The sequence below is a fragment of the Humulus lupulus genome, chromosome 7 (genome assembly GCF_963169125.1).
Source record: "Humulus lupulus chromosome 7, drHumLupu1.1, whole genome shotgun sequence".
Classification (NCBI taxonomy): Eukaryota; Viridiplantae; Streptophyta; class Magnoliopsida; order Rosales; family Cannabaceae; genus Humulus; species Humulus lupulus.
In genome coordinates, this window is record NC_084799.1 from 154,343,506 (window position 1) to 154,365,918 (window position 22,413).

The window sequence follows — 22,413 nt, forward strand, 5'->3', positions numbered from 1 at the left end:
AGAGTGCCCAAGTTTGAAGGGGCTAGCAGAGTAAGACATTATTCTGATATATATGATCAGATTAATCGTTATCAGAATATGTATATAAGAAGGCTTTCAAGATTGAAGTAGTAGTAGTAGTACTGTTATGAAATGAAATGTGTGTATCTATAGGCTTAGGTAATATGCATATATATGCGCATGAAGACATACATAATTATATATACGTACAGAGATTGATAGCAAACTAAGTGTGTGTTTCAAATTAAATTCAAACTTTTTGCATGCTGACTGCTAAAAGCTCGTCTGTGGGACCACCTATATTGTTTGTTTCCACATACATATATAATAAATTAATTTGTATTATATATATATATATATTCTTTGTTTAATTTCTAGAGTTAAAACAACGAGAGAATGAAATATTCTTCTCTTCTAAAGGAGCTTAAATGTGTCTCAAACCTTTACATTTTGGAGTCTAATATTAAGATTATATGATAAAACTTAAACTTTCATCAAACAGATGCTATGCAAGAAAATTGTAGAATATGTACTAACTGCTATAATGATATAATCATACAACATAACCTCACTGAGCAAACCACAACATCAATTAACACAAATACAATTTATATACATGTTTAGCTTGCATACAAACATTTATTCTTACTCCAACATTAGAACAATAATTTTATTTTGCTAGATGGTTAATAAAATAACATTGGGGACATGCATACTCTGTAAATTCCTCTTGAAGACACAAATGTACAATTCCTCTGGTATCAACTAAACTCCTTAAAGCTTTCTAATGCAATGAAATTCCAATCAACAAACTAAACTACCAATCCCCAAGATCAAGTTACTAACAATTGATTAAGACATAAAGCGATGCAACAACTCCTCTAACCTCTCTAACCTCCTGTAGCAGAGCTGCAACACAACGTTTATATGACCCTACTTTTACAAAAGAACATAAACAAAGAAAGTTCATGATACCTTATTTGTACTTAATATATGAGGAGTAATTGCAAGGAGACATTTGTTCAGTAAGATGAAAATATAGATTTATTAAGAGTGTAGCAACAAGGGGTTACTTTTATGATGCTATATAAAATGCTAGTAGAAGCTCAAACTAAAAAACAAGAGCAAAACATATAATAGAACAAAAACAATAAACATAAAACAAAGACAATCAGATAAATAACCATGAAACCAAACCCAAAAAATAGAACCCTTGGATCCAATATTGTGGTTCAGCTACCACAATTCCACACATAACAAGTGTACTTTGCATTAGTAAAAAAAAACAAAAAATTATGCAAAACATAAAAGGAGAAATCAAGGGTTAGTGTAAAGAACGCCCTAACTAATACTTAATAAAACATTCACATAACATTGTTTATAAAAGAAAACCACTTATTATCAAGGTCTCAGTGGGGACTTGCTTAAAACCATGCAAGTTGGCGCCATTAGTTTTAAAAGAAAACATAAATTTTTATGCAAAGTTCAAAAGAAACAAAAATTAAATAACTGAGTCCCACTGATAATTAGGAAAGTCTCTTAAAGCAAAACATAATTTAAATGGCGTTCTAAGATGATCATTTTTCTGTCCATAGGATTACCCCACGCCATACAACCCACGATGATAGAACTCCTCACGTCACCACGCGTGCCATAAAGAAATCCTATTTGCTACCTGGAAGGAAAGTAAGGGGGTGAGCTAAAAGCCCAGTAAGGAAGTACAAACAATAAGCAAGTAAAGATACAACAAATACAAACACTTACGTTCATCTAAAACATCATGGCATATCATAACATTTTCGTAACATATCATCATAGCATATCATAACGTAATCGTAACATATCATCATATCACATTCATACAGCATACATGATGAGCATGGCCCGCTAGTTGTCCATGTCACCCTAATCATATTCATACAACATACATGATGAGCATGGCTCGCTAGTTGTCCATGTCACCCTATGAGGTAAACAAGAGTCTCTGGTCCTTGAATAACCTCGGCGCGTCCGCTCTATGAGTTACGTCTCTATATCTTTAGTAACTCGTTTGATGTGTCTAACATCCATAAACATATCATATTCAACATATTATCACATTATGGCATTCATAATTCATAACAATTCATTCATACAACAGTCTTACCATTCATAGCATAAAATCATAGAATCTATCTAACTTCCTTACCTCAGGTCCGAGCTAAGAAATTTTCACAACCTCTCAACGAGCCTATACCATAACCAATACAACATTTCTTAGGTTCATAAAATTACTATTTTGCCCATCCATACAACTCATGTGTGCATGGGCCATGCACACATAATAACAGTTACACATAACATGCAATTATTCTTAACTACACACAAAGCCATAAAATAATAATGCTCATTTTACCTATTTTACATGGATGATCTTTCTATAAAAACCACATAGTTGAATAATAAACATAATTTTGGACGTAAAAGTAGATTTGCATGTAACATGCATACGTGGGAACATTACGTAATTGCGACGTTTTTAAAAACGATAATTCTACATTTCTTACTTTTATTGTTTTAAAATTAATAGACATATAACATGCTTTATTTTTCTTAAAATTTATAGGTTGATTAAATTTCTCAAAACATCATTTTACTTTATAAAATAATTTGATTTAGCTTAAAAATAAAATATGTGACAATTTCATTTATTAATCTCAAATTACAAAGAATTAACAAAAAGCTTGGAATTAATTAAAATACCTATATTTAATATGTTTCTTTAGAAAAATAAATTTTAACATTGGTTAATTGTGTTACATAAATGATGTGAGAAAAATATATTTTTAAGTGTGGGAAAAATATATTTTTATTTAAATTATTTAAGACTTAGTTTTAAGTAACATAAATCCATATGTGACAATTAAATAATCATTTTTAAACTTTTTAAACTAAATTTTCAGCCACTATTTAATTTCTTTCAAAATCACAATAAATAGAATCTAAATATTTTTTTCTCAATCAAAATAAAGGAAAATCATAACTTATCAAAATATGCATTCATACCATTTTAAAATACAATTTTTCAATATTACCATAACTTAGGATAATAATTTGTTCCAAAAACTCATCAAATTTATTTTAGTGAAACACACTTTACATTTTCTTACAAAAATTCCAGCAACCATTTTTATCTTTAAAAATCACCATATTCAATTTAAAACCTCATATTTTCTAAAAATTCAATAAAAATTCTGTAGGTAATTATTTACACACAATATCATTTCAAAACATAATTAAATTTCACATTAAATTTCTTAAAACATCAAAACATTTGCAAACTTTATTTGAGCACTCAAAACATTAATCTCATCATGAACAACATCATTTTTGTACAAAAATCAGCAAGCACATTAAATCATAAAATTTATTCCTTTCATTATATTCACAAAATTCATGCTCAATTATGCACAATATTTCAACACAAACCCTAGCATGCCTCTAACCTCTTTATCCATTTTAATCACATCATGAGTATACAATAATTCATCATTCACCTTAGAACTTTATTCACAAGTCATGAACAACAACCACCATTGATCTTGTATTACATATATTCTCAATACATTATTACCATGCAATTATTCCAAAAATCACAACCATCATAACTTCATACAGGATCTTGCCACAACCTATCATGTTTCTAAAATTTTTATTGACATAAAACATAATAAAAATAACCATCATGCTTTTGAATATCCCTTTAGGCCGAAACACATCCAATAAACAAATAACCTATTCTTTTCATGTATTTCAAATACTCATCATCACTACACATATTCTCATTACACAACCATAAAAATCAAACCCAACAACATAAACCCATGCATAAAATTATAAGAAAACACTCCATCAATCTATGAACATCATATCATTAGGGTTATAGATTTGATACCTCTCTTGATTGTAAAATCAAGAATACAAAATGATCAACACCCAAACTTCACCACCCCTTGTTCAAGCCTAGGGTTTTTTTTTTTTGAAATCCACCATGAGGAGGAGAAAGAATTCAATCACACACAACAAATAAACAAAGTCAATATCATATAATCAAGAAAAAGAGATTAGACAAACAAAAATACAAGAAAAACATACTCTAGACTTGGTTCCTCTTCTCCTTCTTCTTCTTTCTTCCTTTCTTTCTTCTTCTCCCTCACTCTCTAACACGCCACCCTCTCTCTCTCACTCTCTCTCTCTAGGTCACGGTAGCCACAAAGAAAATGCTCTCCTCTTCCTTTCCTTTCCCCTTTATTTCAATTATCTCAATAAAGCCTCACCAACATAAAATGGTAAGTTTCCTTTTTCCATTTTATTTTCTCTTAATTTCTTATTATTTTCTTTTATGATAATAGATATAAAAGAATAAAGGGTGATCACATTCCTATCCCAAAATAGCTAGTTTCTTCCAATTTTTGATTTTATTGCCTTAGAAAAATAAATGGAAAAATCAATCCCTTTCCCACTATACTACACACACTACACACCCAAGCACTTTCCCCTTTTGAATTTTATTTATTTATTTTCCTATCTATTAAAATAAAACTACCCAAAAATATCAAATAAATGGCAATTATAAAATGTGTAGAAAATCCACACATGTGCACCCTATTACCATATACTTGCACACACTAAAACACTAGGGTGCATCACTATCTACCATGCACCTTAGTGCATTCAACCAAAACTCACATAATCACCTCAATTGTCACACTTATTTAAAATGTAACACTAATAGTAAAATAAACATGTTACACAATTATTCACATACTAAAAATAATTAACCAAACAAACAATTAACAAATTTAAATTCAAAAGATTATACCAAACAATTATAACAATTAAATAAAATAACAAACAACAACTAAATAAAATAAACAACATTTAAATAAAACAATTCATCAAACTTAACATTTTAATAAAATAAAACACAAAATTTGAATAATCTAAATTTTTTTTTTTGGTGCACTACAGTTAGCTACATTAAAATCACAGACAAAAGTTAGAAATTACTGTTCAATAGAGAAATTACTTTCGGAATGTAGCTGTTTATAAGGAAGAGAAGTAAAGGTGAAAAATAAGAGGTCAGAAACTAGGAAAATGATTCCACTCATCAGAGGCCATTTCTTAAGAGTGGTTAGAGGTGGGAGTCGAGAGTTGAGATTGCAAAAGAGGCATAAACTTTGAATCACACACATATATATATATACATACATATATATGTATATACATATAAAGTTAAAATTTTGAATTTCACAAACCATATATAAATGAATATTCTATTACATAATCAAATATGAAACACTTACATCCAATGGAAAGATTGACTAAGGCACAAAGAAGAGAAAATGCTCCACATCGTGGTATTTGTTTCAAGAATAATTGCTTAGATGGGGATTTCATTGTTGTTGACGGGTAGTGAGAGACCAAAGGCATGGAAGAACACTAAGGATTTATAGAGAGATGGGGGATTTCATTGTTTTTTTTTTTTGAAAAAAGACCTGCTCATAAATTTTTTGCCAAATATAATACTTTTTAAAATCTATTAGATTTTAGTGTTGTCTTAGACCCCTTTTGGTGTAGTGAGAGTTCCGACCTTTAACTCACTCAGAAGCCCATCCTTAACTAGTCTTTGAATCCTATCTAAGTTAATATGACTTAGTCTTAGGTGCCAAAGATATGTATCGTCTTGAGGTACTCTTTGTTGTTTTGGCTTTGGTTGTTCATATTTGAACATTTCAGTATTGAGTAGTGACGACATTTTAGATCTTATCGCATACAGACCTCCCTCTAGATTTCCATGACACATGCAAACCATTTCTTGAAATAATAGCAGAGTTATTATTAAAAGAAATAGAATAACATTGTTCTAAACATTTTAAAATAGAAAATAAATTCCTTTTAAAATCAGGAATAAAATAGATGTCTTTTAGAAATAAATTTTATTATCAGTAAAATTTTTTTCGCTTCTCCCACTGCTCTGGCTGAAACAAAAGCCCATGTCGCCACTCTTAGTGTGAACTCCCCTTCTTCGAGATCTCTTCAAGAGCTAAGCATTTGCAAATCAGAACAAACATGATTAGTAGCTCCTGAATCAACTATCCAGGTATAACAATTATTTTCCACTAAACAAGCCTCATTGTCCAACAAATCAGATTTACTCTACTTTTTCTTCTTTAACTCCTTAATGTTCCTTTTGCAATTCCTCTTACTATACCCATTTGTATGGCAGTGGAAACAATTCCCATTGTAGTTGGAGTGGGAAACTTCTTTGCCCTTGCCTTTGTTAATGCTAGACTTTTGAGTTGTGTGCTCAGTCATTGACAATAGATTCTTGTTACTTTTCCACCTTTTAATATTACGAGTTAATTGTCATTAGCAAGAATGGACATATGTGAGTTTCCTCCAGTTATTGTATTACTATAATTAAATAACAAAATAATAATAAATACACTCATACACCATAAATCATAGCATTCATACAATGACATAAAAAATAAACGTGATGCATGCTTACAAAAACCTATTCATCTAAGTACAATGATGAGATAACAAACACAAGTAAGTGTCGTCGATAGGATAGGTCAAATATTTGCTAGTTAAAATGAGACGCTCTCAATTTTTATTATATCAAAATATCAGATAACTTTAAAATAAACAATTATAGTTATTTTCCTCAAAAATATATCCAGCTAGGGTAGATATATTTTTCGTGAGTGGAACCTACTATTTCAGGTTTCTCGACTTAACCAACGAGTATCATCGATAGGATAGGTCAAACATGGAATACATCTAAAAAACCTATCATAAAGAGGTCTACATGTTAAAATCCTAGCCAAAACACCTTTCGATAGGGAGGACGAAAGCAAAGCTATCTCGAGGCCTTGACAGAAACCAACATTTTTTCAACCAATAGTAGAGACCGTAGGTTATTGTGCCTTATAACCTTCTCCCACTCACTATTTTAGAAATAAAATGTTTTCTATTAAAATATCTCATATTTTAATTACTAAGTGATTATTACCAATGTTTAACTACTAAATCTAATTCACTTATGTAAACCCAAATTTTAACTCTTAAAATTCTAAGATTACCAAATTTAGAACAATTACTAATTAATTCTAAACTATGTTTTACCTAGGTATTAAACTCATTAATAACTTTAAAACATATTAAGGTAATTCAGACATATTAATGTGACATTACCCAATTTATCTTCTTAAATCTAATTCACATTATTTGAGTCTATTTATGGTAGAAAAAGAACTATACTAATTTTCTATCCTATGAGACATGTTAATTATAAAATTAACATTCATACATTGCATGCCATATTAATGATGCAATGAGTGGGCATTCCTATTCTACATAGCATGTGAAGTGATCATATCAACATATTACCAACCATACAATATAATTAAACATTAGGGTATTGACTGGGTTCTCTTTGTTAAATGAAATTACAGAAATACACCAAGACATTCTTCGGACTTCAAAGTTTCTTGTAATCTCCATGAGCTTCGTACTTTGTTGTGGGCCTTGGGAATTGCACACTGAAACCCTAACTCTAGGTTCTAAATGAGATGACTTTTGTTGTTAAAATAATAATTTCATAAATTATTAATTAATAGCTAATGGAAGTTGGTTACCATTTATTAAATAATAATTTCATAAATTATTAATTAATAACTAATAGTTTTCAAAACAATTATCAATTTTTGGGAAAAATAATTCATAATTATATTTATTTATAATAAATTATTTCTTAAACTATTATTATAATTAAAATTATTGGGATTATAATTACAAAATTATATTTAATTAATAATTAATTAGTTTCTATAAACTAAACTTTGACTCCAATTAAGGTGTTAAAAAAGTTTCATTTCTTTAAATGAAAATAAATTATTAATCTTATTAGTGATTTCTTAAACCAATATTTGATTTCAATAAATCATATATTTTTCATTAGGAAATGATAGCTAATAATCTTGTTTCATAAATAATTTATTTGACTAATTTAATAGTAAAATACTCCCAATAATAAAATTAAGAAAAATGAACAATTTATTTTCTTAATTTTGAATTATGAGATTAAATGTCTTGTTTCCCAAAATATCAATAAACAATCTAATTGGCAATAAAACAATTAATTAAGCCATATAATTAATATAGTTAAATTTTCCAAATTTGAATTTAAATAATTAATAAGATTATTAATTAAATTAAATTTAAATTTAGTAACCATCACTAACTTTTCTATTTTTAAGGACTACAATATTCTCTTTTAAATAATTAATAAGATAATTATTTAATTTAAATTTAAATTTAGTAACCATCACTAACTCTATTTTTAAGGAGGAAAATGTTCTCTTTTTATTTCTCAAACCGAAAAGATTAGGTCATGAAACTAACATTCCAATTATTCTCATAAATATCTTAACATTAATATTAAAATATATATTTATTTTTAATTAAATAATTAATCATATTAAATAAATAATATAAATCAAACAAGACTGATTTTTTGTTGTTGCATAAACTAAGCAACTCACGCAGAAGACTTTGATCAATTCAAAATTGATCATTTAGTAACTTCTCCACCACTTTATGCACCAAATGTGCACCGGCGTATACAAGAATCAATGACCATTTTTTATTCTTGAATAGTTGCACAAAAATTGCATCACGGCAAGAATTAAAAATTTGAATAATTGATCATATCAATTAAACAATTAGCTATTTTGTTACACTTGGTCTCACACATGGTGTTGATGAATTCAATTTTTTATACGGATTACAATAATCACTACTACAGAAAAAGCTTTCTAAGACTCGCGGGGCGCGAGTCATCTATTTGAGAGGCTTAAAAACTGAGTTTTTTTAGAACTCGCGTTGTGAATCCTAAAAAATGTTTTTAGGACTTGCATTGTGAGTCCTAAAAGAATGTTTTTACGAGGCCTAAAAAATACAGTTGAGTGCCTTTAAGTAAGTTTTTAGGACTCGCATTGCGAGTCCTAAAAGAATGTGTGAGTCCTAAAAAATCCTATTTTTAATTTTTAAATTATTAATTGATAGCCAAAGCTCCCGCTAGAGCTCCGATGTTAACGGCGGTGCCACCACCCCACGATGGTGGTTCGGGAAAATGATCAATCCTTTAGTGAGTTTTTAAAATTCACAAGGAATGCACTGGTGGTGTTTGTTTGGATCGGGGTGGCTCGAGGCGATCGGAAAACACTCGGAAGAGTTTGGGAAAAATAGCACCACCGCGACTTTGAAAGACTTTAGGTGGTGGAGGGCGGCGCATGAGGGGCTGGGCTCGCTCGCGGGGGTCGAAGGTCGCCGACCTTCTGCGTCCATTGCGCCTACGCGTGTAGGAGGGGGGGGGGGTGGTCGGAGCGCCGCCATCCATGACTTGATTGTGGAGTTCGTGAGAGAGAAATGGGGGAAGAGAGCAAGGAGAGAGAGAGAGAGAATGGGCTGTTGTGTTATATTTTTCTTTGTGAAGTAATAAATAATAAAATTTTAGTTAAAAAAATAGGAGGGAATTTGAAATTTTTTAAAATTCAAACTTTTAGGACACACATAAGATTTTAGGACACACAATGCGAGTCCTAAAAATATTCTTTTAGGACTCACAATTTTAGTTAAAAAAATTGGAGGGAATTTGAAATTTTTTAAAATTCAAACTTTTAGGACACACATAAGTTTTTAGGACTCGCAATTTTAGTTAAAAAAATTGGAGGGAATTTGAAATTTTTTAATCATGAAAAAAATATCCACAACAATTTTGGTTATCTTCAATCCTATTGAATAACATCTCATTCAAGAACACAAATCAAATTCTAAAAACAATAAATTTAAAGAATACATAGAACCTATTTCCAACAAAATAATATGGGTGTACATTGATTCTAATAGAAAAAAAATAAGAACAAAAACAAAAACAAAGATAACCATATAGTTAATGATCAATCCCATTTATCACATCCATTCAACATATGCAAAATATATAGGATATGAGAACACTCATAAAATATGTGCTCTACGTGTTCATACATGTAAAATAAACACAGACCAGATTCAGGACACAAGATCTCAACCATGGTTCTGGTACCAATTGTTGGTTTTGATCATGTGATTGGCAGTGTAGAGGAAGCATGAGATAATATTTAAATGCGATAATGACCATTATTAAAGAATGAGATCTAATCACTAGAATAGAATCTTTCTCATAAGATATGAATATGAATAAAATGATAATTACAAAATAACTTTTCTATATGTAGAACACATGTAGATCAAATAGCGTCTTAACTTCCTAGCTCACCATCTTCCATACTATGACTCGCACAAAGAGAAGGAGACAGGTGAATGTCTATGCTATTTGGTAGGATACACAAGAACACACTTTTTGATCTCAACACATGAGAGTGTTCTTCTCACAATTCAGAGAGAGCAGAGTTCTCTATTTTTCTCTCTTGAAAAATAACGTTAAAATGCATTTGATCACTTTTTCATGATGTTATATTCTATTAATATAACAATAAAAAAAAGACCTAGACACTAATCACATTGGGGCTTTGCGTGGGACACAATCCATTTGGACTATGGTTGCCGCCAACTACAGGGCTGTGGGCTCTGTGGAATTTTATCTCAATAAAATGCTATTTGTTAGGCCTTTATCATATTATTTTATGTAGTATATAATTATACCACAAAATTAAATATGATTAAATTAATTTTTAATAAAAATAATTTCACAAAATAATTAATATAATTTTATTTGTCATTAAATATTATTTTTACAATAATATTTTAAATATTATTGTAAAAATAATATTAATTTGTGGGATTAAAAATAATTCTATATTATTTTTAATTATTTCCTTTTAATACCAAAATCATACCTCTGTGTTATTGAGCTAGTACAGGGACAGTATGGACTCGTAGTTTTAAGCTCCAATAAATTAATTAATGGAACTAAGAGTTAATGAAATTAAGCAACAACTATGTTCCATTGATCCTTTAATGAACATTATTCTATAAATTTAATTATACAATGAAATTTTTGTTCTCTAACAGAAATTGAGCGCTCTATGTTCACGCGCCGAATCAAAACTAAAAGCAACAACTAATATGCTTTCATTTAAGTAAGGAGGAGATTCCATATCTATTAAGTATGTTCCCAGCCACATACAGTTCTATGATTCAAAGATATCAAGAATTCGGTTGTAGGACTATTAAACCTTACCCGATAAGTCAAAAGTCATAAAAGCACAGATATGAGTTCATTGCTCACTTCAGGATTGAGGTCAAGTCTCAAACGACCATCGATTGATGAATCTTGAACTTCTATATTTTAATGGAGATTATCAGAAGTTCTTTCTTTCACCGTGTCCAAGTCCAATACAATCTATATTGTATACTGTACCTTTATCTCTTTGTGTCGCCACACTTAACATTCTAGATAAACTTCTCTATCTTAAGCAGAAGATAGACAATACTCATAATCTTTGTTAAATAAAGCTCCCACTTTATTTAGCGATTATGAACAATTTTTATATTATTATCTTGAATTAAATCCTCTTGTATATATATATCATTATACATATACTTAATTCGAGACCACAACAATAATATTGGATCTTCATGATAAATGACATGTATAATTAAATACAAATATTACTACAAAGTTTTAACTTTATTTAATTAATAGTAATCGTCCATACTAAATTATGCTTTAAGGGCACAAATCCCAATAAGTTTTTCATGGATGGGTCCTCCAACGAGAACAGTGTAACACCTCGGTTTTTAGGAATCGACTAGTGCGAGGCCGGAAGCCCCGTGATTTTGCGGTGTAATGAATATTATTTTGATAAATAATATATATTTGTACTTGGTAATCATATTTCATGTTGATAGAATTAGATTATGTGTGAAAAGTGTGGTTTGTGGGCAAACCAATAATTTCGGTCTTGTACCGAATTGGAATTTCTAAGCGGGTTAGATCTCGGATAATTAAATGAAAAAAATTAATAATTGTGCCGAAGATATTTATTTTGGGCATAGGAATATTGAGAACGCTATGAGAGAATTTTTTTCAAATAAAATTCTTAGGAATGAATCCTATTTTTTATTTTGAGAGAAAATGCTTATTTGGCCTTATTGTGATAAACAAATTAAAAATGGTTTCTACAAATATTATGAGGGGACTTTAAAGACATTTATGGTGGCTATTTTGACAGTTTTATCATGTTTTAGTGGGGTTTAGGTTTATACCACCCTTGGGCCTTATTTTTGGGCACAACCACCCTTTAAGTGGACTTTTAGACATATTTCAAAAGACACTCATGCCAAAATCCAAGAATAAACTATAGTTTAAAGTTTTAAAGTTAATTATTTAAATGAAAATTGGAAAATTAAATGATTATTAGGAAATGGCTGAGTGTATTGGGCTAATCACATGTGGTAGTCAACTCTCAATAGTGTATTGTGACACTTGTTGAGCCTAGGAAGCTACTCCACCCCAACCCACATCAACTCACCATCTTCACACCCACTCCCTCTCATTTCAATTATTCAAACAAGCTCTGAAAAATTCAGAGCACTCTTATCTCTCTCTCTCTCTCTCTCTCCCAAGTTGTGTTCTCAGTCTCTCTTGGCCTCTCAAGAAAAATTCCATGGAAGCTTGAGTTCAAGCATTGAGAATACAAAGTTCAAGGAGAGTTTTTTCTTAATTTCTCATGCTCTTCTCCTTGCCAAAGCTTAAGGCTCTCCATTTTACTTGGTTATATCTGATTTCTCACCATTTCTAACGTTGGTCTTAAGGTTAGAAGCTCAAGGCAGCCACAAACTACTCACACTCGTAGGGAGCTTGTTTGTAACTTTGATCATCAAGGAGGTAACCTCTAGTCTTTTTTGGAATGTCCTTTCCTCCCTTGTTTCTATCTTTTCTTTGGATTATGATTTGATTTGATGATTTTTTGTGAGAGGTTTAAAGATATTGGAGAATAGTGGGAGGCCCAAAACCTAGGAGGGACAGACACAACCAAAACCTAGAGCTACTAAGGTAAAACTCTAGTGAACTTTGGTTTATGTTTTGTACAAGCTTAGAAAATCTATTTTTTATGAGTGTGTCATGTGTTATATTCTTCATTTAGCCTGTAATATTGTGTTTATGATGTATGATTTATGCACACACGGTGCTAGGGATTGTTGTTAGCTTGAAATCCAAAGTTCCACTAAGTTGTATGATCTTATGCTTGCTGCCAAAGTTTTTGACTTGACTTACAAAGGGTCAAACACTACCACAACAACATATTTAATAAAAATAAACTCCATAAATCACTTTTATAGGAAGATAACATGATTTTAGGCTTTTGAAATACTCAAAAATATTTTATATGCTAGGAGTTATGCATGTTTTGTGAAACTTGTACAAATCTGGAAAAATGTTGGCTGATGGGATTTGCAAATTTTGGGCAGTGTGTTGAGTAGTTAAATACAATTATTTTCAAATGAAATTTTATGAAAATATTATTAATATATTGGGAGTTATAAAATGTTAAAGTTGACAAGAACTCTGGAAAAATGTTTTTGGTCAGTTTGGACCTAACACTTTGGAAAAATGTTTCACTAGGCAAAATTAAATATTTTGGCCTGCTTTTCAAACAGAACACTCTCTGAATATTGGTAATCAAATTAGAAAAGTTTCACAGAAAGATAATAAAAAGGCTAGAAATTCTATCATTCTAAATTTAGAAGAAAATATAAGATTTTGAAATAAAACCTTCTAGGTAGCCACCTTGGTGAACATTTTTCACCAAAAAAAATTATCTTTTTGGCCTAATGTTTCTCAGGGATATTTCTAGCACAACTTAATCTATACCCAAGAATTTCAGATCAAAATACCAAGCTGATTGAATTTCGTATATCTCCAAAGTTTAGGAAAAATCAGGATTTCAAAGAAAAATAGTTTCAAACCATACTTTTTGGTGACAACATTCACCTAGTTAAACACATGTATTTTTGTCTAAAAATTGGTATGATACTTTTTGGAATATACAAGAATGGCTCTGTAGAAATTGGAACTTTTGGGTCTAAAGATTTAAAGTTCCAGCCTTTCAAAGTTTGGAAATTTTCACAAATGGAACAAATTTTCAGCACTTAAAAATAGTTTAAGACTTATTACCAAAAAGTAAATTTTAAAGGATATTCAAAGTAGGCTTAGATTTTCACCTTAAGGCTTAGAGGGAAGGTTTGAAAAACCAATAACGAATTGTTGTACTAGTTCCACCTTGAGATCAAAATTCAGGCTTTTAACTGCCCAATAAGCTTTGTGTTCCAGCTCAACAGGAAGGTGGCAGGCTTCGCCATAGACTAGCCTGTAAGGAGACATACCAAACTGAGTTTTATAAGAAGTGCGGTTTGCCCAGAGAGCATCGTGGAGTTGTGAGGACCAATATTTGCAGTTAGGATTAACCGTCTATTATATGATTTGCTTAATTTCTCGATTGGCTAACTTAGCTTAGCCATTTGTCTGTGGGTGATAAGGTAATGCAACCTTATGAATTACACAATACTGGGCATTAAGGTCTCAAAAGAATAGTTGGAAAAATGGATGCCTTGATCACTTATGATAGCTCGTGGTGTGCAAAACCTAGATAACACATTTTCCTTTAAGAATTTAACAATAGTTGTGTTATCATTATTTCGACAAGGCAAAGATTCCACCCATTTTGAGACATAGTCTATGGCGAGGAGAAGGTAAAGGTAGCTAGAAGAAGGTGGAAATGGTCTCATAAAGTCTATCCCCCAACAATCGATTATTTCTATTACAAGAATTGGGTTTAATGGCATCATGTGTCGCTGGGAAAGAGCACCTAATTTCTGACACCTTTTGTAACGCCTTGGAAAGCCAAGACCGTTACACTGTGTGTTTATAAAGGTGCAATACTTGCTAATCAAGTCATTTATTTTGAAACGTGTAACTGAAACTATAGTTGAACTAGGGTCAAAAGATTTTGACCTCAAAAGCTTCAATTCTTATAAACAAACATTTTCTTTACATGGGATCCCAAGAGTAGTAAAGTTTAAAGGCTGATTACAATTAAATTAGGATTAAAATGCAGTTGTTAGCCATTCTAGGGAAAAACAGACAAATAAGCTTTTCTTGTCCCGATCAACTCCTCGGCCGTGGCGGCCAATCAGCCGGTTATGTACATTCAGCCCCGCAGCTCTCCACCTCAGGATTGGTGCAACTTGCCCTTGCCTTTACCTGCACCACGTAGCACCCGTGAGCCAAGGCTCAGCAAGAAAACACTACAGTAGAGCATAATCATTAAGCAAACAACCAGACAACTCACATAGTATAAACATATACTCAATAGTTCAGACATTCATGTTGTTCAAGTATTCAGCATACCAAGTACATCATCTCATATCATCAATCAATTCACATATGATAACTAGGGTTAGTGTCCTTAGGCCACACCCTCTACTTATCCCACAGACTCCGACCCGCTGAAACCGAGCTCAGTGAATATTAAGCTGTCCTCAGCTATTAGTGGCCTAGCCGCGCCCTGTGCGAAAATATTATTTATGACACCCTTAGGCTGTTTATCACATGTCCCATGGCATAATGCCATCTATGACATCATACAAATATAGGGAACTCTTAGTCCCATCACAAACACATAACCGGGTGCAGTTTTCTTACCTTTAGATTTCGCTAGCTTTCTTCAATTTGATCCTCAAGCACGATCCCATCTGAGCCCTAGCGTACACCTAGTCACAGCCGTAGATCAGAATCATCACAAAATCTCAAATTCAAAACCTAGCCTCGGAACCAATCCCGAGCCCTCGGGAAGCCCTAATTCCACCAAACGGGGTGGGGGAGTCAAACCTCGAGCCCCCGGGCAAAAACCCTTAGAAATAACCCAAAAACTCCTTTATGGGAACAGGGTAGCGCTAGAGCGCCCTAAGGTGTGTGCTACAGTGCTACAAACAGAGCCTTCAGGCTCCCAGATGCCTAAGCCTAGCGCTGTAGCGCCCTAAGGCTAGCGCTACAACGCTAGTCACAGCCAGACACTACCCAGTTTTCTCCTCTTCGAATTTCCTCGAGCTAAACCTTCCCAAACATCAATCAAACCTCAACCAAACTTTACAACAAGCCTCTCAACATCCTTAACTCATCCCATAAGCCCCAACCACACAAGACTCAATCACATGCACCCCAAATCAAGGAACTTACCATAGCTGAACCTAGAGCCCAAAAACTCAACAAGAAGAACAACTGAAACCACATAGTTCAAGTGATCAAGATCAGAGCTTCTTACCTTAAATAGAGAAGCTCAACCTTAGGCTATCCTCCACTCTTCCTTAGCTTTCACTTCTCAAAGCTTCAGCCTCAACTCCCAAAAGTTCCCACCAAAGCTCGGCTCAAAATCCATGTTCACATAAAATCCAGAAATTGAAAAACAACCTTAAACCTTACCTCAAGTGGATGGACTACTCTTGATAACTCCAAAAGCTAGACCAAGGACCCTAGCCTCAAGCTCCTGCCCAGACTCTCCCTGAATTTCAGCTCCAAATTCCTTGAAGAAATGAGAAAAAACCTAAACCGAGAAAGAGAAACTTCTATCTCCTTTTTCCTTCTTTCCTCCTCCTTTTCTTTTTCTTTCTTCAGACTTCCAACTCTTTCTACACTATCCACTAAGGCATAAAACAACATAATACTTATCCCTACTTCTAACTCAAATGACCAATTTGCCCTCCCATTTAAAACTGAGCTTTTAAAACTCATAGGGGCATTTTGGTCATTACACCCAATTCCCGCTAATTCCCCGAATATCTCTAATATTTACCGCTTACTTCCCAACACCTAACTAATCACCAGTTATATTCCTCAATATCAAAAAAGACCCCAATATATTCTCTAAATTCCCATAAATACCCCCAGGCTTGCCCCGAGCCGGGTGTAAATCCCCGCCGTGACTTTTTCGCTAAACCGCTCACTAAGATCGCCTCGAGTCATAGATTACAAATATATCCACATAATAATGTGGTCTCGACAATTTATCACAAATATATACAGTTATGCCCTCAATGGGCCAAAATTATGAATATGCCCTTCTAACCTAATCAGGGCCTACATGCATACTAGTACACATAGTCATGCATCATAGATATTCAAATAATCATATAACATGCTCTTAATCACTTAATTCACATATAATCCAGTTATGCCCTCCCGGCACACTAATCAAGGTCCCTTAAGTCTTATTAGTAAATTTGGGTCCTTACAACTATCCTCTCCTAATGAGAATTTCGTCCTCGAAATTTACCTGAATAACTCAGGATACTGATCCCGCATCTCTGTCTCAAGCTCCCAGGTCGCTTCCTTGACCCTAATATTCCTCCTAACACCTTAACAAGAGGAATCGTCTTATTCTGTAGTACTTTATCTTTCCGATCCAAAATCTGAACCGGTTGCTCCTCATAAGTCAAATCTGTCTGCAACTCCAAGTCTTCATACCTCAACACATGAGTCGTATCTGAGACGTACTTCCGGAGCATAAAAACATGGAACACATCATGAACTCCTGACAATGATGGTGGCAAGGCTAACCTATATGCCACCTGATCGATCCTTTCCAGGATCTCAAAAGGTCCGATGAACCTAGGGCTTAGCTTGCCCTTCTGTCCAAATCTCCTCACCCCTCGCAATGGTGAAACTTAGAGAAACACGTGGTCCCCAACCTGGAACTCCACGTCCCTACGCTTGGGATTAGCGTAGCATTTCTGTCAACACTGTGTGGCGAGCATCCTAGCTCGGATCTTCTCTATAGATTCACTTGTCCTCTGAACCACCATATCTGGCCCCAAATACTTCCTCTCACCCATCTCATCATATTGAATGGGTGATATACACTTCCTTCCATATAACATCTCATAGGGAGCCACTCCAATCATTGATTGGTAACTATTGTTATACGAAAATTCAATAAACGGGAGATACTTACTCCATGATCCCTCAAAGTCAATCACACACGCTCTGAGCATATCTTCCAATACCTGAATCGTCCTCTCAGCTGTCCATCAGTATGAGGATGAAAGGTTGTGCTGAACTTCAACTGAGTCCCCATAGCTTTCTGCAAACCACCCCAAAACTTGGAGGTAAAGATAGGATCCCGGTCTGACACTATAGACTTAGGAACCCCATTGAGACGTACGATCTCCCTCACGTACAACTTAGCATACTGATCCACAGTATATGTCGACTTCACTAGAAGAAAATGGGTTGACCTGGTGTATCTGTCCACTATCACCCCCACCAAGTCATGAAGCCCTACAATTCTGGGTAAACCTCCCACAAAATCCATCGTAATATCCTCCCATTTCCACTCGGGAATACCCAAAGGCTGAAGCAACCCTGCTGGTCGCTGATGCTCAGCTTTCACCTGCTGACAGGTTAAACATCTGGCTACGTACTCCACCACATCCTTCTTCATCCTGGGCCACCAATATAACGTCCATAGATCCTGGTACATCTTCGTGGTACCCAGATGAAGTGAGTACGACGTCATATGAGACTCATCCAGTATCTCTTGTTTGATCCCCTCATCATTCAGAATACAAATCCACCCCTGATACCGAAGCAAACCAACCTCAGAGATAGAATAGTCCTTAGCTACTCCCGCTAAGACATTCTCTCTAACCTCCTGTAACTGAGCGTCTACCAATTGCCCTTCTCTAATCTGCTCTAGCAGGGTCGACTGCAGAGTAATATTGGCCAACCGACCTACCACCAATTCTATCCCCGCTCAGACCATCTCATCAGCTAACTCTCTTGAGATCTGGGTGGAACTATATAACTGACTTGGGCCTCTCCGGCTCAATGCATCCGCCACTACGTTGGCTTTCCCCGGATGGTAAAGAATATCACAATCATAATATTTCACCAACTCTAGCCAACGCCTCTGTCTCATGTTCAGGTCTTTCTGTGTAAAGAAATACTTCAGAATCTTGTGGTCAGTGTATATCTCACACTTCTCCCCATACAGATAATGTCGCCAAACCTTCAGTGAAAATACTACCGCTGCTAGCTCCAAATCATGGGTAGGATACTGTTGCTCATACTCCTTTAGCTGTCGTGATGCATAAGCTATGACCTTCTCATTCTGTATCAACACACATCCTAAACCCAACCTCGATGCATTGCAGTAGATAAAAAACTTCCCGTCCCCCGAAGGAAGACTCAGCACAGGCACAGAAATAAGCCATCGCTTCAACTCTTGGAAACTGTCTTCACACTTGTTTGACCAGATAAACTTCAAATTCTTCCGTGTCAATTCTGTCATCGGTGCTGCTATCTTTGAGAAGCCTTCCACAAAGCATCTGTAGTAACCCACTAAACCAAGAAAACTCCGCACCTCGGAGGCGTTCCTTGGCCTCGGCCAATCCCTAACTACCTCTAGCTTAGATGGATCCACCTTAATCCCATCTGCACCCACAATATGTCCAAGGAATGTCACTTCTGGTAACCAAAATTCACATTTCTTAAACTTGGCGTATAGATGATGCTCCCTCAATCTCTGCAGAACCTGTCGAAGATGAAACTTGTGCTCTGCCTCTGAATTGGAGTACACTAAGATGTCGTCGATGAAGACAATAACGAGCTAATCTAGAAAATCCTTGAACACTCTATTCATTAGGTCCATAAAGGCTGCTGGGGCGTCGGTCAAACCGAATGACATGACAAGAAACTCATAGTGCCCAAACCTCATTTGGAAGGCTGTCTTCGGTATGTCCTCGTCCTTGATTCTCAGTTGGTGATAACCAGATCGAAGATCAATTTTTGAGAAGACCGTCTTACCCTTCAGCTGATCGAACAAGTTGTCAATCCTTGGTAGGGGATACTTATTCTTGATAGTTAACTTGTTCAATTCCCTGTAGTCTATACACATCCTCAGAGTCCCGTCCTTCTTCTTCATAAACAAAACTGGAGCACCCCATGGCGAGTAACTAGGCCTGATGAACCCCAAATCCAGAAGCTCCTGCAACTGTATCTTCAATTATTTTAGTTCAATCGGTGCCATCCTGTATGGTGCCCTCGACACTGGCTCTGTCCCTGGCACCAACTCAATGAAAAAGTGAATTTCTCTACATGGCGGCAACACCGGCAAGTCCTCAGGAAACACATCCAAGAACTCGCAAACCAATCTGGTCTCTTCCGGTCCTGCTGGCGAAACCCTGGTGGTATCCACCACACTAGCCAGAATACCTATACACCCTCCTTGTAATAGATCTCTGGTTCTCAGCGCCGATATCCTGGGTACGCGGGGTCCATGCACTGCTCCCACAAAAACAAAGGGTTCCTCGCCCTCCGACTCAAAGGTCACCATCTTCTTCCTGCAGTCAATAGTAGCTCCATATCTTACCAACCAATCCATACCTAAAATCATATCAAAGTCCTCCATACTCAACTCAATCAAATCTACTGACAACTCTTTACCGTCAACTATCACTGGCAGTGCTCTAATCCACCTCCTAGATACTACCAGTTCCCCTGTAGGCAAAATAGTCCCAAACCCTGAAGTACAATACTCACTAGGTATACATAGTCTATCAATCACCTTACTAGAAACAAACGAATGTGTAGCACCAGAGTCAATCAATACAGTAAAAGGAGAGCCAGCGCTAGAAAGCTGACCTGTCATTACCGAGGGACTAGCCTCGGCCTCCGCCTATGTCAAGGTGAACACTCGAGCTGGAGTTAAGCTGTCCACCTTCTCTGCATCTCCCTTCTTCACTGTCGGGTAGTCTTTCTTGAGGTGTCCAACCACCCCGCACACGTAACAGGCCTTAGCTCGACATTTTCCCGGATGGTGTCTTCTACACCTCGTGCACTCAGGATAAATCCTCCATGTATCACCGCCTCCCTGAAGGCCACCCTGAGTACCCCGACCTCTCCTATCAGGACCAAGAGCAGTCGCAGCATCAAGGGTCTTCCTCTTTAAATCACTGGGGCCTCCGCCCGTACCAGAACCAGAATATGGAGGCACCATCCTGCGGCCCTCCCGTCTTGCCAAACTCTCCCTCCATATCTTATTTTCTGCCTCCTTAGCGGTAAGAGCCTTCTCTACAGCCTGGGCATAAGTTTTCCCTCCAAGAACTGTTGTAATCCTCACATCTCGGGCTGTCATAGTATTAAACCCTATAATAAATCTGTCCTGCCTAGTTGCATTAGTAGGCACAAGGTCGGGTGCGAACTTCTTAAGTCTATCAAACTTTAGGGCATAGTCTGTAACTGTTATTTTGCTCTGAACCAGCCCCACGAACTCATTTACCTTCGCTGCCCTGATGGCAACATTATAGTACTTCTGACTGAATAGGTCCTTGAATCCTTCCCAAGTCAAAGCAGTAACATCTCTGGTCTGTGATGCCACCTCCCACCAGATTTGGGCATCCTCTCTCAGCATATATGTGGCACAGGCCACTCTGTCATGTCCCTCTGCCCTCATAAAGTCCAGAATGGTAGTAATCATGGTCATCCACTGTTCAACCTTCAGTGGATTAGGTCTTCCCTCAAAGATCGGGGGCTGTTGTTTCTTGAACCGCTCGTACAACGACTCCCATCTGTTCCCTGATGGAGCCTGCTGTCGCAGAATTCAGATTTGTTCACCCCGGCTCTATAGCCGAGCTTGCATGTCTGCCATAAGCTCCTGCCAGTTCTCAGGGACTGGCAGAGGGATCTGGCCCTGGTCATCATCTGTATTCTCAGACCTGTTGTCGGCTAGTCATGTAGATTTTCTTGGACGCATAATTATCCAAGTCTCTACAATCAACGACTCGCCAGTCAAACTATGATGACAGGGTAATAATCCTTCCATGATCCACCATTAGAACCCCAAACATTCACAAACAATAAAAATATAACAGTTTATCCAAATATTCATCCATATATTCATTCATATGCATAACAGTGCTGATAAGCACGCCTCAATATCATCATGCAATAGTCAAGGGCCAGGCCCTATCAACATCTCATGCTCCCTATTAATCAAGCAGATATCAACAATCATATTTCATTCAAATCATTTAAACACATAGTCATGTATACACAATTACCAAACCCTGAGTCGATCTTGTCTTTCGCGGCGAATGTACATGTCCAGCCAGTCTTCAGGAATGCTTAAACCTAGGATGCTCTGACACCAAGTTGTAACGCCTTGGATAGCCAAGACCGTTACACTGTGTGTTTATAAAGGTGCAAGACTTGTTAATCAAGTCGTTTAATTTGAAACGTGTCACTGAAACTTCAGTTAAACTAGGGTTAAAAGATTTTGGCCTCAAAAGCTTCATTTCTTATAA